The sequence below is a fragment of the Mauremys reevesii genome, linkage group 3 (assembly GCF_016161935.1).
Source record: "Mauremys reevesii isolate NIE-2019 linkage group 3, ASM1616193v1, whole genome shotgun sequence".
NCBI classification, from domain to species: domain Eukaryota; kingdom Metazoa; phylum Chordata; order Testudines; family Geoemydidae; genus Mauremys; species Mauremys reevesii.
In genome coordinates, this window is record NC_052625.1 from 59,882,334 (window position 1) to 59,910,212 (window position 27,879).

Here is a 27,879-nt window from a genome sequence, read left to right on the forward strand (position 1 = left end):
TACTGAAGCTCTCTAATTGCATGGTGGGCTCCTTCCAAGGAACACGGCCCAAAGCCATGAATGATCAGCTCCCATGTCTAGCCTGAACAAAACAACTGTTGTTCTCCCTTGTTTAAACATAAACACATCTAGTGTTCTCCCTTGAACCATTGTTTCTCTACAAAAACCCCTACCCATGCTCAAGTAAGTGTTCTGATGCCTGGATCCAAAATCTGCATCAGTTCCATTGGGACTTCATCTTCTCCTGACTGATCGAGCTGGGGGCTCTGACTGACTCCAGCACTCCGGACCCTCAGCTACCACCATCACCTGGGACCCCTGATCAATTCAAGCTTCATGGAGTGGTGAGAACCCAGTGTGCTCACTCGCTCTCGCTCTCTCTCCTTCTGACGCTGACTTGTGTGATCAGTTATCGTTTTGTAAACCTGATTTTTATAATCAAATTTAAGTTAAATTTAAAACTGATTTATTTGTTTGTTTGGCTCCTCTATGGTGGTTACTGGGCAACAAATAACAAACCTGGAAATAAATAGCTTTCATGATTAAGCTGGTTGCTTCTCTCTCTCCTGGGTGTGTTTTGTTTTGTTTCCCCATTCTTTCTGCAGCAACGCTCCTCATACTTAAGCTAAAGATCCCTGCAGTGGCCAAAAATCCTGTGGGGTTTGCTCATCGAGTGGGTTACTACCAGAACAATTGTAACATGAAAGAGGGGATAGGGACGTGCTCAACCTGGGGCATATGAGGGTGACAGCTTGGAAGTGCTGCTCGACCCAGTCTGCTTGGGCGTGCTCTATTCTGGTATGGTACCAATGGCATATAAGGGTGACCACTTGGAGGTGCTGTTCAACCCAGCCTGCTGCGTCCAGCGACATATAAGGGGTCAGCTTGGGAGTGCAGATTAACCCAGTCCTCTCAGACAGGCTGTGTGTGTGTGTGTGTGTGTGTGTGTGTGTGTGCGCGTGCGCTTCTGGGGCTAGAGAAACCCAGCCCTGGGGAACCTAGGGCAGGATAGCTCCATTGCCAGGGAACTTGCAGCAGGTAGAAGCAGAGCTCCATATGAGAAAACAAGTGACACAAGCAGTACATTGATAGAAATACAACCCTCTCCTCTTCCCCCCCCCCAAGAGTGACCCTAATAAATGAGCATACCCCAAAATAACAAGCAAACACCATTGTTACCAGCTTTGCCTATTTCTGCATTCTGTTTGCGTAGTGCAGTTAAAAAATGGCCAACTTTCCATTGTCAAAGGCATTTTATGAACGTTAAGAAATTAGCTCAAAGTAGTGATCAGAAGATGTCTGTCATTTGCCGTTTGTATGTGACACTTCCTTGGGGCATCCAGAACTGTAAGTCACCTTGTTTACTCTTCTGCCTCAGTGAGAGACAGTGGCTGCTAAACTGTGAGTCAACTCCCTGAAACTCCTGTCTGTTAGCAAGCCCATCAAACGCCTCAGGACCCTGCCAGTCCTTTCCTTGCCTGGCCGGTAACTGTTGGTGCTCCAGTTCCTGAGAAGAGCGCCTCCCGGGAGCATCCAGCCCCTAGCAGTGGATGCTTGCAGAAATTACCAAGTCTGCTGTTGCCAACAAGACAAATACACCCCAGCCTGCTGGCTTTGCTGAGGATGCACACCTCATTTATAACAGCACTGAGCTGAACTTATAGTAAAACAAGAATAGGGTTTTTTTTAATAAACAGAGATTTCAATGATCCTGAGACAAATAAAAACAAAAGAATGATTTATGCTTTCTATTGGCTAAACCGCACCAGGTTACAATCCTTGTCTAAAAAACAGTTCTTATCTAAAGCCGCTTCTCAGCACCATCAGCCCTCCTCGCTGGGGTTCCCCCATTCCTAGATGCAAAAAGCACTAATCTTTGTTCCCTCAGTGATGGATAACAAGATGTCCTGTTGCTTATATTCCTCAAAGTTAATTGGCTTTGTCTCAAGAATCAGAATGACCCTCTAGGGTTCAGACTGAAAGGTATCCTCCAGTGTGCTGATGCTAGGCTGTTTCCTCATTCATTGTCCTGATAAATGGTGTTTACCTCTGGTGTAAATGAACTGTCCATTGTCTCTGGCATCATCCTGCTCAATTTACATTATAGACCTTATCTACACTAGAACTTATTTTGGTGTAATTTTTATGTTGATCAAGGGTGTGAATAATTCACATGCCTGTGTGATGTAAATTATACTGACCTAAGCACCAGTGTAGATAGCTATGTTGGAAGGAGAAACTCTCCCACTGACAGAGTGTTATCGCCTTTTGTGGCAGGTGGAATAATTAAGCTGTTGGTTTAGAGTGTCTTCACCCGAAGCGCTGCAGCTGCACCACTGTAGCACGTGTAGTGTATATGTAGCCATAGACACAGGCAAAGCAACATTCCTTTGTCTAGGACAAACTTGTTTATCCAGTCTTGTTTATCCAAAACTTATTCTAAGAAACATATTTCCAGCACACATACATACTTCATTACACCCCAGCCATATATATGTCACACAATGGTATGAATGACCAGTATGTCACCAGCTTTCATTTGATACCACACACGATGCTCTTTACAGATAAACACTATGACAGCAATGTGTTGGCTCTAATGAGTGTCTCACTCCTGGTAGGAGTTTACAGAACTCACTTGGCATTGAGACGCTCTTAGGGTCATAGTACATATATGTAGATTTTTCACTAGCTTTTTTTTTAATGTCTTAGTGATCTACGGAGCCAAAGTAATGGGAGATCTCATTGTATGGCGAACTACCACAGGACGGTCAAATCTTGTGTTTATTGTTGGCCCCATAAATTGATCTCTTTGTTTCCTAACTCCCACTCCAATGTCTTAGCCCTAAGGCTATCTTTTCTCCCAAATGATCTCCATGCAGGTAATGAGCATTTGTATATAATACATACACAGAGACACCTGTCCAGTTCCTAAGCTTCCCTAGAAATAACCAGTGGCTATCTAGCCTATGAGTTCTGGCACTAGCCTAGACAGAATCCATGCTGGTAACTGATCTATATTCCTAGGCCTGAAGATACTTCCAAGTCCTACTTATTTTCCACTTATGAAAAATCTTGAAAGATTTCCATCTATCCGTGGGCTGAAACTGAAAAAGGGGGAGATATTTAAAGGCACAAATGGAAATTGGGTGCTTAATTCCCATTGGCTTCCAATAGTCATTAAGTATCTAATTTCCACTGGGGCCTTTGAAAATTCACCCTGAAGTTTGTCACTTATTGGAAGGAACTCAATTTCTAAGGTTATGTCTACACTACGCAGCTTTTAGCGACACACAAGAATGGCCGTACTGGGGCAGACCAAAGGACCAGCAAGCCCAGTATCCTGTTCTCTGACAGTGGCCAATGGTATGTGCCCCAAAGGGAATGAACTGACAGGTTATCATCAAGTGATCCATGCCCTGTCACCCATTCCCAGCTTTCAGCAAATAGAGGCTAGGGACACCATTCCTGTCCATCCTGGCTAATAGCTAGTGATGGACCTATCCTCCGTGAATTTATCTAGCTCCCTTTTGAACCCTGTTATAGTACTGGACTTCACAACACCCTCTGGCAAGGAGTTCCAGAGGTTGACAGTGTGTTGCGTGAAAAAATACTTTCTTGTGTTTGTTTTAAACCTGCTGTGCTGCTACAGCCATGCTGCTAAAAGGCACGCGGTGTAGTTGCTGTTTGTTGGCAGGAGAGAGTTCTCCTGCTGACAAAAAACGTCCATCCCCAATGAGCGGCATTAGCGTTGTCAGCAGGAGCGCGCTGTTCACACCAGTGCTCGTCATCGACAAAACTTTTGTCTTGGAAGAGTGTTGAGGGGAGTAACACTTCTGAACGACAAAAGTTTTGTCTTTCACTTCCCAGTATAGACAAAGCCTAAGATACATTCTCCACTGTAGAGAAGATGTACTATGAGGAATCATCCTACTTTAGAGGAGGAAAGATGAGCAAGGTGATTTAATAGGTCCTTTCCTTCCTTAATTTCTGTAATGCCATGATGATCTGATTCTATCTGAGGACAGCTATGTCCAGTGGCAAAGTATCTCTGATTTGTTTGTGAAACATAGTTAATGTATTTGTATTTCATAAGTGAATTAATGAGAAACTCTTTAGAGGTGAGCCCTGAATGTAGAAATTCTTCTTCAGCCACTCCTGTGCTGTAAATTTACTAACTTTCCATTAGCATTACAGGGTTTTATTGCATAAGTCACAATCTGACACCCTGCATATATGTAATAATAAATGACTAGATGTCTGCACACACACTCACGTGTACACCACAATGTAGGAGATGCACATACATGGAAAAATCCAGTGTGGTCAATGCAAAATTTGGCTGGCCCCTCAGCTTCCTGGTACTGTGTTTTCATACCTGCATGCTGGCCCCTAGCTGTAAGAACACCTGAGGTTGTCTGCTGCTGTTCCCCCTAAGGTGACCAGATGTCCTGATTTTATAGGGGCAGTCCCGATATTTGGGTCTTTTTCTTATATAGGTTCCTATTGCCCCCCACCCCCATCCCAATTTTTCACAGTTGCGGTCTGGTCACCCTAGTTCCCCCTCCCCAAATGCCACCTTCCAGTGAGTCAGTTCTCCCCAGGAAGTGGCTGGCAAAATGCAGAAGGTTAAGTAGAGAACTGCTACGCCTGTCTAATGTGAGAGAGACATGGTAACTTTCTACCTTGATCAATCGGCCATGGATGATTGGCCCAACAGTAAGGCTGAGGTCTGATTAAAAACAAGCTGACAGCTCCCCAGGCCTATTAGGTTTACAACTTTCATTTGGTTTTCAAACTCTAAATCTAAATCTCTCCCCTCCAGCATTAATAAGCAGTTGCTCTATATTTACAACACTGTGCACAGGTTCACAGATTGTTCTGTTATATATAAAGAAAGTCCATATAATGATTAGAGCCATAAAGCACATCTCTGAGAGACTCTCAGTGAAGTTCCTTCTGCTTCTGCAGTCAAGATAGGAGCCAAAAGCATAAGCGTGCATGGCAACATGCAGACCGTGATGCTGGCAAACCAGGTGCCAACTCTTGCCCAAGCTGCAGGCATTAGCTAAGTGCTAACATACTCATAGCTGGAGACCTAGGTCACCTGTGTGTTAGTTTTGCTCAACACAGGTATTAGTCTTATAAGAATGTATTTAATGTTTAGAATCTATGAAATGCTTGTAAATAGCTGCATGCATTAATTTCACTTGTAATGTTGGTATTCCATGCTATAAGAAAATATGGACTTATATTGCTTTATAACTTTGAAAATGTTTGCTATGAACTTGTGAATCCAGGCATGGGAACACACACCCCTCCTCCCTCCATACACACACACACAATCCAGAAGGAATATCACAGATAGACCAAGGAACATTACAATACAAAGGCTTGGTTAATGGCCCTATCCCACCTTGGAAATACTAACTACATGCAAGGAAGCTTGCCCTATGGACTTGGAAGCTGAATGAAGGAAATAAAACAAAATCACAGGAAATTTTTCCATCTTTTTGGTTGTTGGAACTCTGACAGGGCTAGAGACATCAAACTGAAGCCAGAGATCCCCAGGGCTGCCCCTTGGGTCTGCCCTGAAAGACACTTTGAATTGACAGATCACTACAACTCTGTCACTCTTAGGATTTAGATGGTAACTCATTTGTGTTTGTATTTGCTTGCTTTAATCGATAAATAACTTTTCTTTTTCATAGGTAATAAACTTAATTACAGGATTGGCTTCAGGCTTTGTCTTTGATGTAAGATCTAGGGTACAGTTGATCTGGGGTAAGTGACTGGTCTCTTGGGACTGGAAACAATCTGAATGTGGTGTGCTTTTTGGTGTGTAAGGGAGCATTTATCACTAAGTCCAGTTTGTCTGGGTAGCAAGTTAGACTGGAGAGTCTAAAAGGACTGTCTGTGAGTCTATGGTGAGACAGGTATAGTGATCCAGGAGTTCATATTTGGTACTGGCTTGGTGAAATCTAATTATAAAACACACCACCAGTTTGAGATGTCTGTCCTGTTTTTGACAGTCTGCCCTGAGGCAGGCACCCATGGTTGTGAGCCGTTCCAAACAGCATGAGATAGACATACATCACATTTGGGGCCAGATTGTGATTCCTTTACTCATGGTGGAGAATCCCTTATTCTGCAAGTTATCCCGCTGACTTCAGTAGGACTAGCATGGTATAAGGTACTATATAATGCAAAGCTATTACAATCTGAGTCATAAGTATTTATGTCCCAGATTCTCTTTTGTGCTGAGTTTTCTTTATGCTGCATTCCCAGTGCCAACTGCCCCTAAATCTGGCATAACAGCAATGAGAAGGTCACACCAGTGTTGAGGAATCCTCTGGTGGCATATAGCTAGAGTAGTTCTGAATGGAGACCACACTTGCCTCAGTGCAATAGTCGTCTTTTTGTGTGTGTGCGTGTTACAGGAGTGTTCTGGATATATTTTTATAAGGTTATTGTAAACTAATTCAGGCAAACACAGTCTCTTCCTTTTGTGTTTGCACAGTGCTTAGCATAGTGGATCTTGTTCTGAGGCATGCAGGTGCTCCTGCAGTACAAATATTAAGGGTATTTTCTTGACTGTGATTGACATCTGGAAGTAATACATAGGCAAACCCAACACATCCAAGCTCTCGGCATTTATTTATCGCCTGTGCCTCCTGCACCGCACCTTCTAGAGGGGTAAAGGTAGTAAGGCTGTTGGTTTTTTTCTATTGTTCCTCTTTTCAACTCTTGCTTTGGCAGGGAAATGGAACTGACCCCCTATTAGGCCTTTTAAATCTCTAAATCCTAGGATTAAAGTCCCAGTACAAGACTTGTCATCTGTGGTGCAATAGTTTTATATTCCGCGTTGTGTCTAATGAATCCTTGTCTTGTATCCACGCCAGTAGAAGAGAAGTGTAAATAATTCCCATAGGTGTGCATTTACCCATTCCAAAGGCACCTCATTAGGTGCTGTCACAGGGGAGCTGGAGTGTGATAAGCGTAGGCATTCAGAGGGTCAGCTTGCTTTCTTGCTTGAATTGTCCCAATAGCAGAGGCCAAAGGAACAAGTTAAGGAGAATTATCTACATTTGAGTTGCGTGTGCTTTAAAAGCACATCCCAAACCCTGAAGAGTTTAACACAGCAATCCTACACTTCTGTAGCTACTCTCAGCAACTGAGGTTCTCGTCCTGTGGGTGTCTTTCTCTCCCCAAGCACTTACCGGGTGTGGATGTTAAACACTGAAAGGTAGGGCGGAGCAGCATGAGGAAGCTTGCATTGCAGCTCTCCATACTACATTTATCACTCCTGTGGCTAAACGTAAGTCTTCGCTTCCTTGCCCGGTTAATGTGGCACTTTTCACCAACACTAAATTCACTGAAAGAAGGAACCAGCAACTAAGAACAAAACAGATGAATGTGGGGTAAGTCTGATAAAACCTGTTTTTTCACACCTCTATCATAAACACATTTATAGATGCTGTAACTATGAGGATCTGTGGATTTTTAAAATTCTTTCTTTGTTCCCTGTCCTATTTTTCTCCACTTTTGTGCAGATGCACATAAGGTCCACAGTATAACACCCTAGCCAGTTTGGCATAAAATACACTGTATAGCCACAGTATAAACTTGTATAGAGAGAAATAACTTTCAGGTCATAAAGCATTAGTAGAATATCACAGGTCAAAAGATGATTCAACTCAACTATTACCCTGTGGAGCTGGGCGTATCGCTAATAAACTGTTTCACCTTGTTGTGCTTTTTTTAGGCTGCTTTTCTAACTAAATAGGCACTATTTCTTCCAGGGGCTCCTTGTAACAAGTGTTCTAGGTAAGTAGACTCTTCTGGTTCACAGGTGCCTTCAACCCCATGAGTTTAGTTTCTGACTATACTCTGTAAAAGTCAGAATGAAATTTAGCAGCCATCACCAAGGTTTGTGCTTTTGGGTTGAAACCAAAAAAAATCCTAGTAGTCATTTCAAAATGCTATTCACAGCTGTTGAAAACTGGAGTCAAAGAGACCATTTTTACAGACCCCTTAGGATATGTCTACACTACAGTTAGAGACTAGCTCTCTCAGGCTCAGGCTAAGGGGCTGTTTAATTGTGGTGTAGACATTAGGGCTCAGCCTGAGCTCTGGGACCCTCTCACCTTGCAGGATCCTAGAGATCAGGCTCCAGGCCTGAATGTTGACCCCACAATTGAATAGTCCCTTAGGCTGAGCCCCAGTCAGCTGGCATTGGCCAGCCCATGGCTTTTTAATTACAGTGTAGACATACCCATTGAGTAATTAAATGTGAAGCTGATCATTCCCTATAGCCATTGTCACTATCCCACTTTCAATAGGAAAATTTAAAAGAAATGATTCAACTCTTAAAATGAAGAATGACCTCTGGGTCTGATGTCTTCACAGTCCTGTAACATAAACATATCCAAGAGATTTTAGCACCTAAATTTAAAGTGTTGTACAAAATCTCATCTCCAGGGACATTTTTTTGTAGCATTTATGAGGAAGTAGGGAATCTCAGGTTGCAGCAAAATGCTTTTATTTAACAATTGCATCAATGAATGAAACCAAATTCAGTGTCTTACCAGGGAAAATCCCTAAACTCTGTCTCCATGTTTCTCTCTCTCTAGCCTACTTCCTGTTAAACAGAAGCAGGGTCTACAAGATGGCAGTCTGTTACAGTTCTCCTAACTCCAAAACCTGATTGCGATCCCTTCTTTTGTGTAAATTACTGATCCATTTCATCTGCTTAGTGGGTTCTGCAATGTACAAAACACCTTGATGTGCCTCAGAGAGAGCAGTGTAGCAGTGATTTTTTTTTTTTTTGGTCCAGTATGTCTATCCAAACCTCACTTTTCTTCTTACATAGGAGCTTGCGTAATATACATAAAATTACACAAGTTATGCATCCTTGCCCCTAACTAATATTGGTCATATGGGACAAAATATATAGGTCTAAAAACTTCTGTTATGTTGAGCTAAATCTGAAGCAAAGGCAGAATTTGACTCGTTATCCTAAAATGTATATAGATTCTGGACAAACCTTATTACAAGTATTCAAAAAACTATCTTAACGGAGTTGAGATTTGCCCTACCACTGTGGATTTGACTAACTTTGTCACAGTCACACCTCTCATATCCAAGCCCTGGGTAACCAAAATTCTTGGTTCCCAAAAACTCAGATATGTCCTCCAAGGTTTGATTGAAGCACTGGTCAGTTAAAATCAGCAGAGGCACTTACGGTGGGGGTCCCCCAATATACATGGAAGGATACTGCTCCCACTGTATTCTCTGAGAGGTCCTAGAATTTGGAATTTTCTCCCCATCTTGGTCTGCCAGAGCCCAGTTTTGTTAACCTCCTAGGCATGCTGAAAAGCACCCCCAGTCTTTTGGGAAGAGAATTGTCACAGATCTTTTTTTTATAGAAGAGGTATAACTGTATATATGTGACTATATGTAGCTAATATAAATGGTGCCATCCACTTGCATGCAAGATTATTTAACTTTGTAGAGCCAAAAAGTTGCTTTTGTACTCTGCAAATGATTTCTGGATTACATACCTCTTAACAGGGATGGGCTGAGGGCTGAAGGAGTTTGGGTTTATTTTATCATCATGTTTACTAGAGGTGGTGTTCATGAGCAGACCTTTGTATCATATTGTTATCTGTGTATTTCTTCTTAGACAATAGTTGTCTAGAGTGTGGTATTGGTGCCTATAGAGGTTTTTAGAAGAAGGGTGGGGGGGAACAAAAATTTGAAGGAGCCTGAATTGGACTTATTAGTATGAAATAACTCCCAGACATGACAAGATCAAAGTAAAGGATCTGACACTGGATCTGTTCTGATAAGACACAAACTCTATTTTATGGATTTGCACTTGGCTGGTTTGTCACCATTACGTCATAGTTATCTTCATTTCCTTTGATTTGTAAATGGTTTACGTATTATATCAGTTTTCTCTTGACTTGTATGTTTATATATTGGATAACAATTTATAATCAGTGATACTTTGCCCCTGGACTGGAACTCAGGAGATGAGTGGTTATCCTGTCTGGAGTGGTTCACAAGCAGGGGTGCCAACCTCAGGGCTGATTGTCAAAAATGAGGGCAAACACCACAAACTGGGTGGTAGGTTCTATCATTAGATTTCACCAAGCCAGTAACAAATGTGAACTCCTGAAGTACTATACAAGTCTCTCCATGGAGTCACAGACTGAATCCTTGGGCATTTCAGTCTTTCCACCCAGGTGAGCGGAACTTAGTGATAAAGAGTCACACCAAAGATCACAAAAGCTTCAGGTTGCTCCTAGTCCCAAAGGACCAGTCACTTACCTCAGATCAATTTGTACTTGAGATCTCACACCGAAGACAATGCTTGTAGCCAATCCTATAGTAAACTAACTAAGGATTTATTAACTAGGAAAAAGAAATGAGTAGTTTACAGGTTAAAACAGGCAACATATAGTCACAAATGAGTTAGTGTGTGGTACTAAAAGGTGACAGATGTAGTAATCTGCCAGCACTAGATGTCTCTTAGAGCTAACCCAGACTGACTCTGGGATCTCTCTTTCTGTTTCCTACCTCTAGCTCTGTGAGAGTCCGAACAGCAAGGAGATGAAGAATGTTCATGTTGGCTATCTTTATTTCCTTCTTCCAGAATTCAAGCTGATGGGTTGAACTTCCATGCAGGTAGTATCTTCATGGCTTTGAGAGGGCTGTTAGCCCAGTCTTTGTATCATGATGCTTCAATATGGCCCACTGAGTTTTGATAGTGTTTCTTGATGGGCAGGGGAACCCGCCTCCTGCCTGGGTTCACAAATTCAGAGCAGGCATTTTTACAGTTATAAAGAAAAACGTACATGTTACTTTATAGCATGGGATACAGACATTGCAAGTAAGATTAATAAATGCAGCAACTTGCAAGCATTTTATAGAGTCTAAACACTAAATGCATCTTTACAAGTCTAGCACCTATCTTGAACAATATTAACATACAAGTGAGCTCATCTGGTTTCCAGCTATGAATTTGTCATTACTCAGCCAACACCTACAGCTAGGGTGACCAGATATTCCGATTTTATTGGGACAGTCTGATATTAGGGGCTTTGTCGTATATACACAGCTACATTCCCCACCTCACCCTGGGGAAAAAAGTGTCCTGATTTTTTACACTAGCTATCTGGTCACCCTACCTATAGTCTTAGCAAGAGCTGGAACCTTGTCTACCAGCATCACAGACTACAGGTTATATCATCCCCCCAACTTCTGTGTTTGTGTTGCCTGACAAATTATAGTCTTTGTTGGACTTGTAGTTTAAAACACTGGACTGGGATTCAAGAGATTGGAGTTTATTTCTTGACTTTGTCATAGGCTTCCTTTGTGACTTTGGGCAAATCTCTATCTTTGGCCTGGATTCTCATTTTTCTGCTTGTATATTCTTTTCCCCTCTATTGTTCTGTCTTGTCTATTTAGATTTCAAGCTTCTCTAGGCAGGGACTGATTCTTACTATATGTTTGTACAGTGCCTAGAACAATGGAACCCTGATGTTGGTTGGGGTCTTTAGGTGTCCATGGGATACTACTAATAATTGGAAAATAAATACATTTTTGTGCATTCAGAAACCATGCAACACCATCCAAAGGGTAGATGATTTTGATCTCTAATCATAAAACCGATTACCCAAATCTCATAGAAAGGTCTGAAAACTTTAGCCTGTCTATTCTTAGTTAGAAATAAAAAAAAACTGTATAGTTCTAATGTTTTTAAAATCTGAGCCTTTGTTCCTTATGAATTTTAGGTACAAGAGAGAAGCAGGTTATAGTCCTTACATAATAACATTTGCTATAGCTTGAAGTCATCTGACATACCATGCCTATATGGATACATATTTTTGGTAGAACTTCAAAACATTTATGCTGGTTTAGTTTTAAATTAGAGAAAGGCCAGAAAAATAGTTTATTGGCTCATTCCGCTTGCTTTTTAAATGATAACAATCAACAAACAGCTTTGGTTTTATATTTAATAGGGAAACTTTGCAGTTCATTAGTTCCATATAAGTTAGAGTTGTCTGCTGTGACAAATCGTGACCTTAGAAAAGTATCTGCTGTGTTTGCACAGAGTAATGTTTGTCAACTTATGGCCAGGCGCTAGAGCAGCACTTTACGCATTAAGAACTCCATCCTGCAGCCATTGCACCATAGGTTATGATGACTGTGTACGATTTTTACAAGCTATACTTGGATGGGAGACAGCCAAGCAGAGTCCAGGTTCTACACAAAGTAGGCTTGGTAGATGGTACTCTTCCTTCCTTCTGAAGACAATACAAAGCCCTACCAATTCTCTGCTTTTCTTATTATACTCACCTGTGGCACTCTCAGAAGTGGATTAAGATTTATTGGGGCCCTGGGCACAAAGAACATTTGGGCCCCCCATACCCCAGGGGCACTGGAACCAGAAGGAGCAGGGGGACCATGGCCTGCCCACTTTTTGACATGAATGTAGTAGCCTCAGGCAGATGCAGAGTGGTGTAGGGGCTGTGCTTCATGGTGGGGAAACTGATAAGGGGTCTCGCCCCCTGCTTCTTCTCTACCTCCTACCCTCACCCCGAAGGCCCTGGCCAGGCCAGAAGCCAGAGCCAGGCAGTAGTAAGAGCTACCCACAGAGTCTGGGCCACTGTGAGAAGCCCTGGACCCTCTGCCTGCCCTGGGGGGCAGAGACATGGGCTGCTCTTGGGCACTCCAGCCTGCTGCTTAGGGCAGGTGGAGGATCTGGGGCTCCCCACAGCAGCCCGGGCTCCCTGGGTGGCTCTTACCATGGCTCAAGTCCAGCTTCTGGCCTGGCCAGGGGGCGGGGCTCTGGGGGAAGAGGAGGAGCAGGGTGCAGGGCCACAGTTCCAGTGGTGGTGGGGGCACTTCCTCAGAGACACTCAAATTGCCTGGGGTCCCTGGGCATGGAGCCTGGGGGGCCTGTGCATTAAGCCACCACTGGGCACTCTGTTCAAAGTGCGCACAAGTCCATATGTTCGCATATGTGTTGGCGAGCACACCATAGTCAGGCTCCTTTGCAATAATCCAGGGCCCTGTTCTCTAGTGTGAGATGACCTTTAATTCTGTGCAAGGTATGTGGATATTTTGGAATTCTGCTGTGGCAGATAATTTAAATGAAGCAGCCACAGAATTTGTATTTTTTTTAAATGGTGGTTATAAACGGGAATTAATAGCTATAAAAATGAACAATACATTCAGGAGAGTAGCCAGAGCTTTGTTCATATTGACTTCAATTTTTCAGGGGTGTGTCCACGTTTTCTGTTGTTCAACTGATTTTTATACTGAGAACTTCTACAATGCGCTTATGTGTTGTCAGGAGAGAAGCTGGAGTTTTGGGCATCTACCTGGGAGAACTTCTGGCATCTGGGAAGGCAGTTTGGGTATGCTAGATAATGGCATTTGCTGATGATTCCACTAAAAAAGAGAGAATTAATAATAGTGATATTTAAATTCAGCATCACAATGTTTCAGGGTTAACACCCATTGAATTGAATCAGGTAGTTCATGCTTCCTAAGCATTATTGAGTGTGAGGATGGCACGAAACATGTGGATGGTACTGTATTTGGTTACACTCGGTTCATGCTGTCAAGGTTTTCTTCACAGCTGTGAAATTAACAGAATAATAAATGTGTTTTTGAATGAAAAGTTAGATTTTTTTTTTCAGCACATTTTTCTAGGCAAGGGATGGATAGTTCCTTAAATCCTAGGGCTGCAGGATTGCACAACAGAGGGCCATAGTTCTCAGTGTTCGCCTTCTCTATATTTAAAGTAAAATAACCGTTACTGCTTAGCAATTGAGTGGCATAATTTCCATGTACAGAGACATTTTTTTTTAAAGAAAAGGCTTAAATAACTGAAGTACACACAATGTGGCTTATCATTTCAAAAAGTCCATGTGAACTGCAGGTATGTAGATAAAACCAAAAAGTCTTTCAGAGAGAGAATATACCATATGAGCATAAGTATGCAATTTGTAAAGGAAATTATGCTTACCCGATGGCTAAGTATTACAAATTATATCATCATGGTAATGTGAGTAGTTTGAGATCTATGGTTATAGGAAAAAAGTTGCTACAGGAGCAAGAGAGTAATAAACATAATAATATAACATTATTGCAGAGAGAATCCGCTTAGTTTTTTAAATTAAACATTTCAGTGCCCAAGGGTCTAAATGTGTCTCTGGTGCTTTCATTTCCTGTAATGATATTGCCATTTTAATTTTTGTTTGTAACTGATGAGCACTTTTTAAAATGTGGGCGTGTCTGTTTATGTTGTACAGGCATATTTGCTGAGCATGTGCAAAGTGAAACCACTACAGCAAGGGAATTTGATGCTGGGTACCAGGCTTAAATATGCAATGGTCCAGTTCAGCTTTAACTAAGATTTAGTGTTTGAGTTTTTTTAGGGGGTAAGCGCCTCTGGGCAAGGCCTTGTCATTTGGTCCATAAAATACCGTGCACATGGTACTGTAATAATAAGGTGTTACAATAACACTGCATTACTGATAAGTGTGTGTGTGTGTGATTCTGGGGGTGTGAGGTCATTGATAAGCAAGTCCCTTCCAACCAGCCCTTTCCTGTCCATTCTGAACCAGTGCTCAACATCGTGATAAGTGGCACTTGTGTTGCTGGAAACACCTTCTTTCCAAAGAGAGATAAAAACCCAGGTCCTGACCATTTGTGAAAACAGAAGATCCTATGGAACTTTTTGTATATGGACAAATGTTAACCCTGATGACTTGGATAAATTCAAGTTTGAGAATAATAATGGACAGGATTTTCAGAAGTGCTCAGCACTGACCTAACTGTGTTCCCATTGGAGTCTGTAGTTATCTGCAAGACCCACCTCTCTCCCCATGGGATACTGCCACTGCTGTGATCAGACAAGAGTATGAAAGAGGGGGAGCTACCGACAGAATAATCTCATGTTGTTGTCAAAGTCACCATTGTGATCGTACAGCTAGGGGGATCGTTTTTATGTAGTATCTATTCAGCACAATGGATAAGCATGACATCTTAGGGGCAATAAGAATGACGGATCCCTGCTCTGAGGAGCTCACAGCTCAAAGCATGAGGATGCTCAGTATCTTGCAGGATCAAACCCTAAATCAGCTAGAACTTGCAAGAGATGCAAAGAACTAAGGGTTAGGTGAGGACAATGTTGGGGTGATAGCCTTCCCTGGCATTGCCATGGTAGATATGTTATGTACCTGCTTGTTCCTTATTGCTGATTGGTGGTGTAAAATTTGGGGTGATAATAGTTGTGAGAGAGGGAGACAATAGGCTGGGAAGGAGCTTCAATAGTTAACAAACCTGGCAAGATAAAACATGAAAATCTAGTGAAAGCAACACGGAGGACTAGGAAATGGAGTATGAAGTCTTTTCCATCTGTAGGCCACCAGTTGAACTGCTCTCCAGCTCAATGGCCACAAGCCCACACTGATGGCTGGTCAATGCTGTCTGTGAAACGAGCTGATGTTTCTCTTGGTTAGTTTGAGCTGATGTTTCTCTTGGTTTAGTTTTTAATTAAATCTTTTTCATCCTTCCTAAAACCACTGCTCCAACTGGCCCCCCAGCAAAGACTGAACTCTCCTCCCCCAATTAGAGATCACACTATATGGTATGGTGGTGGGAACTGCCTAGCCTGCACTGCTGCTGTTCTGTGGTTAGAGAGAACTGTGGCTTCCCAAGCTGTCAGGCACCTTTCATAAGCACTAAACTAACTCACAGCACTTCAAAAGGGAAAACACCAAGTGAAAATTAAATGGGTTATTCCTTCAGGTCCAATGTACTTAAAAGTTTTCCCCCAGTCTTTTAACATATCTCCCTGTTCTCTGCATATGGGACAGAGTGAATCCCGTGTGGATACCGGCAGACCCTGTGTACTCTTTCTTCACAGACAGAAAGCAAAATTTTCACTGCAACTTAAAGGGAATGGAAGCTATCCCTTCCTTTGACAGCAGAAGTAATGTAGCAGACTCATTTTCATATCTCATTCAGAAAGCAGATGAGAAGTGGATGAACTTGCTTGACAGATGAACCCCCTAGAGGTATTTCAGTTTGTCACGGTATATGAGAATTCTCTACAATTACTGCTGAGCTACAGGAGTACAAAAACTGGCCTATAAATCTCAGCCATCCTGTGTTCTTTAATTCCCAGCGTATAAAATATTTTGTTTCCTAATTTTAAACATGAAAAGCATGATTAGAAAACAAAATCCATCACTGGGAAAGTAGAAGCTCTTTGCTGCTACTTTGCAGCTGGACAAAAAGAAGGAGACTTTGCAAAGTGGAAGAGGTTGGAAGACTTGGTTTCATTTTCTCCTCTCACACTCTGAATAAGCAGACTTTTAAAAGGAAATGGAAAAAATCCCACATGACAGTGATCTTTCCACACAAGGGAGGGAGGAGGAGCGGATGTCTCAGTGGGCTAAACAATTCCACACCGATACTTCCTTGAAAATCAAGCAAGGGGTTGGCTTAGTGAGAAAAAAATCAAACTCGAAACACTTAGGGCACGCCTACACGTGGGAACACTCAAGAAATTTAAGGCAATTTAGGATTAAGTTACAGCAAACTAGGGCCACTTTGCTCCTGAGTGAAAACACCACATGGAGGTTTAACACATTTTAACTTGTGCACAGTGATTTCATACACTTAGTTGATTTGTCTTCTCTTTTCTGAGTGTCCCCATGAAGAAAAGTCCTTAGATGTCCTAGAAGATGCAGGGTGAAATTCTGGTGTGGTCTACTTATCTCGTCATCTTCCTAGTGTAGATTCAAACACTTGAGTATATGGTGGTTCTGGGTAGCACACCCCTAAATGTAAGTTTGCTAGCAGAAAGTGGTGGGAGGGAATTCAAGATGGAAGATTTTACGGAAAGGAACAAAGACTCTGCTCGCTTTTCTTGAGGCCTTATGCTTTTGTTTTCCTCATTCTACAGTAAGTCATTGAAATGAAAGAACATGTTTTGCTCTCGGTATGTGTAAAGCATAACAGAGAGGGGGATGGGGCATGCCTTCCTCTCTCACACCTTAGATTTTTACTTTCCTCTTGCTCTCTCCCTTCAGTGCAGCTAGACAAGTCAAGCTTTTTTTTTTCTACATCTAGTGCCACCCCTGTAATAAGAGTAGAACTGGTAGTAAATGCTATATTTCACACCCCTTCCCCCCCAAAAGTCCAGAAATTCCTGCCTTTATTAAGAATTTCCTGATGTTTTAAAAAAATGTATTTATGAAAAATGAAAACCAAGCATTTGGGGAGTTCAGTTTTTGGTTTCCCATCCTTTTCCCTTTGCTACACATTGCCACTGAAGGGGGGTGGGGGAGAAAAAGAGGAGGAGGTTCGGTGTGGGTAGGGCAGAGAAGAATAACTGAACAATCAAAAGGTTTTATTTCCTTTGTTGGAAAATTTGAATTTTTATTTTTTTTGAAAGGCCACTTTCTCTAAAAGGCATTTTGAATGAAAATTCTCAACTAGCACTACGCAGGAATGTGGTGCCTCCAGGAATGCTGGGGCCAATCTGATGTTTATTTCCTTGCCCTGGTCATGTGGCTGGGTCATAGATTACATTTATAAAGCCAGAAGGCACCACTGTGGTCATCTACTCTGACCTCCTGCATAACACAGCTGCTAGGACTCTTCCAAATTAATTCCTATTGGAACTAGAGCATTTCTTTTAGAATAACATCCGGTCTTGATTTAAAAGTGGACAGTGATGGAGAATCCACCACAATTGTTGTCACATGGCAAGGGGTCAAGATTTCCAGTTGCTACTGCTACGGCCTCTGCCTTCAGAATATTTTAGTGTGCTTCTAGAGGTAGATGCTCTGAGTGATGTTCAGTTGATTGTGGGTGGGGTCATTTAGTTCTGACCTGAGAAACGGAACTCTTCACCATTCTTTGTAGACACTTAAGTTCTGTGACACTAGGTATAAAAGCAGGTGTTTTACCCTGGCGTCTTTGTCCAAAAATCCAGCCTTCCCAATCCTCACTCTTTTTCAGTGTGCTGTGGACTGGTTGGTTGTTCTTCACTCATCCCAGAGCTGGCTGCATTTCACTGCTGCTGTATGCACTTTCTTTGTAAAGCCTCCTATGGTTGCTTAGGGTGAAATGTGCTCTCTCAACATCTGTTGTGGCTGTCTACTCTTTTGCTGTGATGCCATTGGCCTCTTTGCCACTTGTAGATTTTATATTGCTTACCATATCCTTCTGGATGGGGAGGGGGAGAACTGAGGCAGAGCTTCTATTTCCTGTTCTTAATGTAACCTTGTGTGTGTTGTGCATCCCCTCTTTAGTAGACGTTTATCTTCCTGACTTTCCTGCAGTACAGTGCTGCTCAGTGCAAGAGACTGGAGATTATTAGGGAGCCTGCACTGGCCCAGATCTGGCTATACTTGTTGAAGCTGCTGGGCTGCTCTATGCAAGTGGCGCAATTTAGAAGAGATTTAGTGGGCCTTATATCAGCAGCGGGTGATTAGGGTAGCAGAGCTCTGCTCTGTCACACCTTCTTCCTACCCTCTTACTGGCCTCCAGCAGGGCCAGCTCCAGGCACTAGCTTATCAAGCAGGTGCTTGGGGTAGCAACTCCGGAGCAGGCAGCACTTTCAGGTATTCGGCGGCAATTCGGCGGAGGGGCCCTCAATCCCGCTCAGAGCGAAGGACCTCTCACAGAATTGCCGCAGATCGCGATCGCGGCTTTTTTTTTTTTTTTTTGGCTGCTTGGGGTGGCAAAACCCCTGGAGCCGGCCCCAATTGTACTCCCTACACTGGGAGTAGGGTGGTGATGGTGCATCTTGGCTGCGCAGTTCTGCAAGCAGTGAGTTCCCCTCTGATAGGAGGAATTCTCTACTGGCCATTTGTGCCCATATTATGGCCTCTTGAGAATCTAGCCCTATGAGTCTAACCCTGCTAAGCCAACACTGGGTTTTGAACCCAGGATCTTCAGCATTAAAAGCATAACTTGAACAAAAGGACCCAAGTTATCTAGCTAGAAGCAGTCATGTACTCAAACCGCTGTGGATCAGGCACTAGAGGGGGACATGTAACACATGCAGAACACTGGGTTACACCAAAGCTAGAAGCACAGTAGGCATGGAGGTAGGAAGTAAACCCAGGAGTAGGGTCAGCTGTGCATAATGTATTCTTTCCCAGTGCTATCTGTGTGTGCAATAGGTTTGGGCTATTGATGCTGGGGGTTGTTGGGTGAAACTAATGTATTGGGGATGCTGGGCAGGGACAAACAGACAAATGTTTTTCTGCCTCCTAATGATTTGTGCATTAAGCCTCGCCAGCTGAAAATTCTGAATCTTTCAGTGTCATTTACCAGCCTTCTGAGTAATCTTCTGTTCCTCAGTGCACCACAAGGGAGGTGAGCAGTGTGCTGAAGGGAGGGATGCAGACTGTACTCATTCCACATGCTCTTTCTTTAGTGCCTTTACCAACTGTCCTTCCCATTTCTTGAATGTCATTCACAGGAAGCTCAGATACTGAAGGCTCATATGTTACGCAGCACTGTACAGATGCTGGTGATGCATGTAGCCGTTAAGAATATGCCAGTCAAATACAAGGGGGATTGAACGGTTGCACTCAGAGGGATGTGCTAAGTAAAGCTGGTTAGAAAATGACATTTCCATCCCATAGGAAAGTCTGACACTTTTAAAAAATATATTATTCCAAGGAGGGAAGTTCTCCTTGCTCTTGAATTGGTGCTTGGAACAGGATTGCTCCCTGGGTTCCCGCAAACAGTGTTAGGCCTGACTCCAGTAGGGCACCCTGGGCTAGGCTTAGGGTTACAAAGGAAAGGATGCCTGGGCTATGCTTAGGCCTTAGGGCTGTAGGTCTCAATAGGTTGGTGTTAGGGTTACCAAGAGAGTGGCTCCCCAGGCTGGAGTCAGATCTGAGGCCAGTAGGGCTCCCTAGGTATGGTGAGGCTTAGGGCTCCCTGGACAAGATAACCTCACCACAGGGACATTAACTCAGAGGGCAGTAGGACTCCCCTGTGTATGGTTAGGGATACAGAGGGTTCTGTTCTCTCAACTAGGTTTAGGATTACAAAAGATGCAGGTAATGGACCAGAGTTACGAGTACAAAGGGTAGGGGGAGTAGAATTAGATTTAGGCCTGAGGCCAATAGCCAGCCCCAGAGGAGGATTAAGATACTGGCCCAAGGAAAATTAGGCCATGGTTGGGTTACAAAGTGTACAGATCACTGGGAACTGTAATCTTGGTAAGCCTAACCCTGACCCAGGGAGCCCTACATGTTAAACCTGTAATGTTAGCTGGGAGAGCCCAATGACTGTGCTTAGCTAGGGGACATCTGCACTATGTAAACTCTACCAGATGAACTCTACCAGACCAAACCCTCTACCTATCCTCAAAAGCCCTTTGAAACCCTACCCCATAGCCTGGGAGGCCTACCCTGTAGAAACCTACCTCCAGCTTGGAGAGCCCAACACTTAGGAACCCCAACCAAGCAGAGGAAGCCCTACCGTTTGGAACCTCAATGCCAGTCCTGGGAGCCCTACACTTGGGAACCGTAGCACGGTGAGCTTTCCCCATAGCAACCCAAACCAGAGCTCCCAGTGCCCTACCAACAAAAGCACTAACACTAGGTTAGGAAGCCTAACCCATAGTAATCCTAACCCAGCTCCAGATACCCTACACAAAAGAACATTACCCCAAGATCCAAGTACCTTACCCATGGGAACCATAACCATACCTCCAGGTACCCTACAAATAGGAACCCTAAACCTACCTCCAAGTACCTGACAAATGAAAACTGTAATGCTGGGTCAGGGAGCCCCATCCATAGGACCCCTCACCCTCGATCCAAGTACCATAGCCACAGGAATACTAACAGTAGCCTGGGAGCCCTACCTGTAGGAACACTAACCGTACCGGGAGAGCGCTACCCATTGGAAACCCAAGCTTACAACACTACACATAGGAATGGTAACCTAGTTTTGGAAGTCCTACCCATAGGAACTATACTCCTAGCAACAAGTACCCTAACCATTGGAACCCCAATCTTGGGAGGGGGAGACCTAAATATAGAAATGGTAACTGAAGGTGGGGAGCCTTACCCATAGTAAACCTTAGTGCAGCCCCAACTGCCCTATGCATAGCAACTCCACCACTTGGGTAGGGAGCCCTACCCATAAGAACTGTAATTTTAGTGCCAAATACAATGCCCATTGGAACCTCAACCCTGAAATGAAGAGTCCTACCCATAGGAACCCAAGTGTTAGCTTGGGGAGCCCTAACCATAGCAACCCTAAACCTACCACCAATTACCCTACCCATACAATAGATAGTCCTGGGTCACGGACTCCTACCCATAGAAACCCCAAAACTAGGAAGGCGAGCCTTACTCATAGGAACCGTAATCCTAGCACCAAGTCTCCTATCCTAACCCTAGGGTGGGGACCCTACCATAGGAACCCTAACCTTTGACCCTAGTTCCCTACCTATAGAAACCTCAACCCTAGCCCCAAGTCCCCTACCAATAGGAACTTTAACCCTAGGGTGGGAATCCCACCCATATGAACCCTAACCATAAGCCCAAGTCCCCTACCCATAGACACCCTAATGCCAGGGTGGGGACCCCACCCATAGGTACCCTATACTTAGCCCCAAGTCCCCTACCCATAGGAATCCTAGAAGATTAGGGTTTGAAGAGATCTCAGGAGGTCATCTAGTCCAGTCCCCTGCTCAAAACAGGACTAACACCAGCTAAATCATCCCAGACAGGACTTTGTCAAGCCGGGCATTAAAAACCTCTAAGGATGGAGATTTCACCACCTCCCTAGGTAACCCCTTCCAGTGCTTCACCACCCTCCTAGCGAAATAGTTTTTCCTCATAGCCAACCTAGACCTCCCCCACTGCAACTTGAGACCATTGCTCATTATTCTATCATCTGCCACCACTGAGAACAGCTGAGCTCCATCCTCTTTGGAACCCCCCTTCAGGTAGCTGAAGGCTGCTAACAAATCCCCCCCTCACTCTAACCCTAGAATGGGGACCCTCTACCCATAGAAATCCTGACCCTACCCATGGGAAGCCTAAGTCTAGCCCCAAGTCCCCTACCCATAGGAACCCCATCCTTAGGGCAGGGACCCCCACCCATAGAAACACTAGCCCTAGTCCCAAGTCCCCTACTCATAGGAACCCTAAGTCTAGGGAGGGAACCCCTACCCATAAAAAGCTTACCCCTAGGGCAGGAACCTCACCCATAGGAACCCTTAACCCATGTTCTCTACCCATAAGGTCCCTAGCTCTACGGTGGAGACCCCTACTCATGGAAAACCTAACTCTGGCCCCAAGTCCCCTACCCATAGGCTCCCTAAGCCTAGCCCCAAGTCCGCTATCTGCAGGAACCCTAACCCTAGGGCTGGGCTCATAGTACTAGCCCCAAGACCCCCACCTTTAGGAACCCTAACCCTAGGGTGGGGAAGCCCACCCATAGGAACCTTAACCTTAGCCAAAAGTCCCCCACCGATAGGAACCCTAACCCTAGGGTGGAGAAACCTACCTATAGGGAGGGATATTATGGCATGGTGACATGCTCCACCCCCTCCCAGGGGTGAAAGTAACTTAAAGGACTTACCGGTATGTCAGAGTCCTGAGCAGGGGGCGGGGCCTCAACTGGAAGCGGCGTGGTCTCAGCCAGGAGAGGCTGGATTGTAGAGAGAGTGAGATTTAAAGGGCCCGTAGGTCCAGCTGTGCTAGTGGTGGCTAGGCGCCCCAGGCCCTTTAAATTATTGCTGAAGCTACCAGCTGTGGAGGTGGCTGGGTGCCCCAGGGCTCAGGGCCCAGAGCTCTGACTGCCGCTACCACAGCGGAGCCCTGGGCCCTTTAAATTGCCACCTGAGCCCTGCTGCTGGAGCCCTGCGGTAACAGCGGCGGCCGGGGGCTGCGGTGGTGATTTAAAGGGCCCAGGGCTCCGCTGTGGTAGCGGCAGTCAGAGCTCTGAGCCCTGGAGCCCCAAGCCCTTTAAATTGCTGACGGAGCCCCGGGGGCTCCCGGCTGCCATCACTACCCCAGGACTCTGTCAGCGAAGCTCTGGCGGCAATTTAAAGGGCCCGGGGCTCTGGCTGCTGCTACTGCCCCAGACGCTTTAAATCGCTGCTGATCCCGGCCACCTCCGCTACCCGGGGGCTCCAGCAGCGAAGCTCTGGTAGCAATTTAAAGGGCCCAGGGCTCCAGCCACTGCCGGAAGCCCCAGGCCTTTAAATCGCCGCCTTGGGAAGCCAGTCCAGTATGGCTTACTTTCACCTCTGCCCCCTCCCTTCCATCCTGTTTAGTCAGTGAGGATTTTGTCCCTGCCCCCTGTTGTAATGTGTGATGCATTGAATGAAGCAGCAAGCTCCCAGCCTGCAGTCTGTGAATAGGCTCGTTTCCGTTGCACAGAGCAGTCCCTTTATAGAAGGGCACCAGCCAGCTCCCTTTCCTGTGTGCATGGGGGGAGAAGTTACTATTGAGAGGCTGGGGACAGACACCTCTGTTAGGCTGGACCCAAAGGTGAGACAGAGCATGGCTGAGACAGTTTTGGGTGGTGTAGTCTGGGGCTGGTCCATTTTGGGTGGGTGGCAGAGGGATGCCATCATCTAGGTCGGAGTTGGGATGGGTCCAGTTTAGATGGGGTAAAGAGGGGGCTTGGTTGTTTTGGGAGGGGGAAGGGTCCACTTTGGGCGGAAGTGTACAGGGTGTTGTCTTTTGGGGAGGGGCAGAACGGGTCCAGTTTGGGCGGGGGGTGCCATTGTCTGGAGAGGGGGCAGGACAGGTACAGTTTGGGTATGGGGGCACTGTCGTCAGGGGACGGTGGCGGGATGGGACCAGTTTGGGCAGAGTGCACCATCATCTGTGGGCGGGGGGTGGGAAGGGAAAAGTTTTTTGTGTGGGGCACTTTCATCTGCAGAGTGGGGCAGGACAGGTTCAGTTTAGGCAGGGGTGCTGTTCTCTGGGGATGGGACCAGTCCAGTTTGGGAAGGGGGTCAAGAGGGCGCTGTTGTCTGTGGATGGGGGTGGGATGAGTCCAGTTTGGGCGAGGTGGGCACCGTTGTCTGGGAAGGAGGGTGGAATGAGTCCAGTTTGAGAGAAGGGGTGCTATTGTCAGGGAAAAGGTCAGGACCGGTCTACTTTGGGTGTGGTATGGAGGAGGCATGGTCATTTGGGTAGGGGAGTGAGATGGGTCCACTTTGGGTGCAGGGCAGAAGGGGCGCCATCGTCTGGGGACGGTGTGGGGACTGGACAAGTTCAGGTGGAGGGAGGCAGGAGGGGGATGGGAAGGGTCCAATTCAGGCGGGGGGGGGCGCTGTCATCTGGGGATGGGGTGGGACAGATCCAGTTTTGGAGGAGGGAGGACTCTCATCTAGGGAGGGGTGTGAGATGGGTCCAGTTTGGGCAGGTGGCAGAGGGGGCACTGCTGTGTATGTGTGGGGGACAGATAGTGTTTGGACGGAATGGGCACTGTTGTCTGGGGAGGGGGATGGGAAGGGTCCATTTTGGGTTGGGGGGTGATGACATCTGGGAAAATGGGCAGGAAGGGTCCAGTTTGGGGGTGGGGATTCTGTTGTCAAGGGACGGTGAGGGGACTGGACAAATTTGGGTGGGGGCACTGTCATCTCCAGAGGGGGGCAGGATACGTCCAGTTTGGGCTGGGGGCACCGTCTTATGGGGACGGTGGCAGGATGGATCCAGTTTGAGCGAAGGGGACACTGTCATTTGGGGAGGGGGTTGGGATGGGTCCAGTTTTGGCAGGGGGGACTCTGCTGTGTGGGGAGTGGGGACAGATAAAGCTTGGGTGGGGTCAGCACCATTGTCTGGGGAAGGGGATGGGATGGGTCCAGTTTGGGTGGAGGGTGGGAGAGTGCCTTTGGCAGGGGATGGGGGCGGGATTAGTCCAATTTGAGTGGAGGGGCACCATCATTGGGGGAGGTGGGCAGATGGGTGCAGTTTGGGTGGGGTTCAGGGGAAAAGCTGTTGTCTGGGTAGGGGGCAGGAAGGGTCCAGTTTAGGCGAGGGGATGTATGGAGCACCGTCGTCTGGGGAGGGATTTCGGACTGGACCAGTTAGGGTGGGTGGGGGAGGGATGCCTTCATCTGGGGAGGGTGGAGGAATGGGTGCAGTTCGGGCGGAGGGGGTGCTGTTGTCTGGAGAGGGGTCAGGAAGGGTCCAGTTTGGGCAGGGTGTGGAGGGGTCTCTGTCATTTGGGGAGGGGGACAGAATGGGTCCACTTTGGGTGGGAGGGCACCGTTGTCTGGGCAAGGAGCAGAACAGGTTTAGTTTGGGCGTGTGGCATGGGGGTGCTGTTGTCAGGGAAGGTGGCAGGATGGGACTAGTTTGGGTCGGGGGGCACCTTCATCTCTGGAGGGGTGTGGGATGGGTCCAATTTGGGTTGGGGGAGCCCATCGTTTCGGGAGGTGGACAGGACAGCTTCAGTTTGGGTGGAGGGCGAGGAGTTGCCGTTGTCTGGGGAAGGGGCAGGACAGGTCCAGTTTCAGCTAGGGGGCCCTGTCGTCTGGGGAGGGGAGTGGGATTGGTCCAGTTTGGGTGTCGGGGGGGTGATGTCATCTGGGAAAGAGGGTGGGATGGGTCCAATTTGGGTTGGGGGGGTGCTGTCATCTATGGAGGGGTGTCAGACAGGTCCAGTTTGGGAGGAAGGGGCACCATCATCTGGGGAGGTGGACAGGATGGGTCCAGTTTGGGCCAGGGGTCATATGGGATGCCATCATCTGGGGAGAGGGTTCGGAGTGGTCCAGTTTGGATGGGCGGTGGAGGGATGCCATAGTCTGGGGAGGGGTTGGGACAGGTCCAGTTTGGGTGGGGTATGGAGGGGGCTTGGTCATTTGGGAAGGGGAATGGGATGGTCCGTGTTGGGTGGGGAGCGTAGGGGATGTCGTTGTCTGGGGACGGGGCAGGAGGGGACCAGGTTGGGTGGGGTGCACCATCATCTGCGGAGGGGGGTAGGATGACTCCAGATCAGGCGGGGGGCACTGTTGTCTGGGGAACGGGTGGGACCAGTCCAGTTTGGGCAGGGGGTGGAGGGAGCACTGTTGTCTGGGGAGGAGGGTGAGATGGGTCCAGTTTGGGCAGGGGGCAAGGGGTGCGCCGCTGTTTGGGGGAGGCAGATAATGCTTGGGCAGGGTGGGCACCGTTCCACAGTATCCCTAACCCTAGGCCAGGGAGCCCTAGCCATAGGATCCCTAACCTTATGTCAGGGAGCTCTAGCTACAGGAACCCTAACCCTTGTTTGGGGAGCCCTACCCTAGGGAACTTTACCCTAGGTTGGGGAGTCTTACCCATGGGAATTCTAAACCTAGCTCTGAGTCACCTACCCATAGGAACACCAACCCTTGTTCAGGGAGCCCTAGCCATAGGAATAGGATAGAATAGGTTATGGATCCCTACCCATAGGAACCCAACCCTAGCTCCAAGTACACTAACTATAACCTTAGATCAGGTAGTCATACCCTTAGGAACCCCAACCCTAGCTCCAAGTACACTAGCTATAGGAATGCTAACCTTAGAGCAGAGAGCCCTATAAATAGGTACCCTAACCTTCAATCCAAGTTCCCAACCCATAAAACCCACGCTAGCTACAAGCTGTAACAAAGCGGCCTTTGGTGGGACACAACTGAGCCCTGAGTATCAATTCAGGACAAATTGCTTAGAGCAGGGCAGTTACAACCCAAATCTGGGGGTCCTTCACTACTAAGGTACAGCAAACCAGCTAAATGGAGAGGACTTCACTTTACCCCACTGGCTAACCAGAAGGCCTACAAGCAATTCCCTCAGACACTCCAGTTCCCCTGTATCACTGCCAGCGCCACTCCCTGTGGGGATGAATGGTTATGAAAACCAATACCCCAGTAAAAGAAAAAAGGTTCTCCCGATCCAAAAGGACCAAGCCCCAGACCCAGGTCAATATACCAGTCAGATCTTACCCACAAATCATGCTGTTGCCAATCCTTTTAGAATCTAAAGGTGTATTCATAAAAAGAAAGAAATATAGATGAGAGTTAAAATTGGTTAAATGGAATTAATTACATTCAGTAATGGCAAAGTTCTTGGTTCAGGCTTGTAGCAGTGATGGAAAAAACTGCTGGCTTAAGTTAAGTACATCCACAGCTTGGATGCGTCATTCAGTCCATTGTTCAAAGTTTCAGTGTGTAGCAAAGTTGCTCCAGAGGTACGAAGCAGGATTGGAGACAAAATGGAGAAGATGCAGCTGCCTTTTATAGTCTCTTGACATGTGGCCTGTGCTTCCTTTGTTTCAAACAGAAGCTGCCCAGGACATGGCTTGGAAGCCTTAGAATTCTCTCCATAGGCATGTTCCTGCATGCCTTGCTGAGTCATAAGGTGTATCTGCCTTCTCTCAATGGGTCATTTGTATAGCTGATGGTCCTTAATGGGCCATCAAGCAGGCTAGGCAGTGCTAATGCCAAACTGTGTGGGGTGTCACCCAGAAGCATAGCACAAGATTAAAATACAGACATACATACGTATCTGTAACTCATAATACAAAGGCTATACAAACATCTAAAGGTTATCATATCTGGCAAATTGTAATATTTTTGCAGATATCTTACATGGCATATCTGGCTGATTACTTTGTGGGCGTTACACCAGGAGCCAACATTTGAAATCCAGGTATAGAGCCAATACTTATTATTTTAAATACAAAAATGATACATGTATACACATAGCATCATCATAACCAGCAAATCATAACCTTTTCATAGACACCTTACTTGACCTCCTTTGTACAAAATTTGGTGCAACTATAGGACCTTGGTTGCAACAGTGATCTATACTGTCACAGTTCATG

The 27,879-nt window shown here is 45.9% G+C and overlaps 1 protein-coding gene across 6 annotated transcripts in view; it reads left to right on the forward strand.

Annotated features, from left to right (window-relative positions):
• LRFN2 (leucine rich repeat and fibronectin type III domain containing 2) overlaps positions 1 to 27,879 on the forward strand; it is a 289,298-nt gene that overhangs the window by 19,062 nt on the left and 242,357 nt on the right. For 5 of the 6 annotated variants that reach the window (XM_039532847.1, XM_039532845.1, XM_039532848.1 and 2 more), the window contains one exon: positions 10,591 to 10,692. The exons of the other annotated variant lie outside the window; for it this stretch is intronic. The gene's annotated coding sequence lies outside the window, so the exon portion shown is untranslated. The remainder of the gene's footprint in view (positions 1 to 10,590; positions 10,693 to 27,879) is intronic. 6 annotated transcript variants of the gene reach the window in all.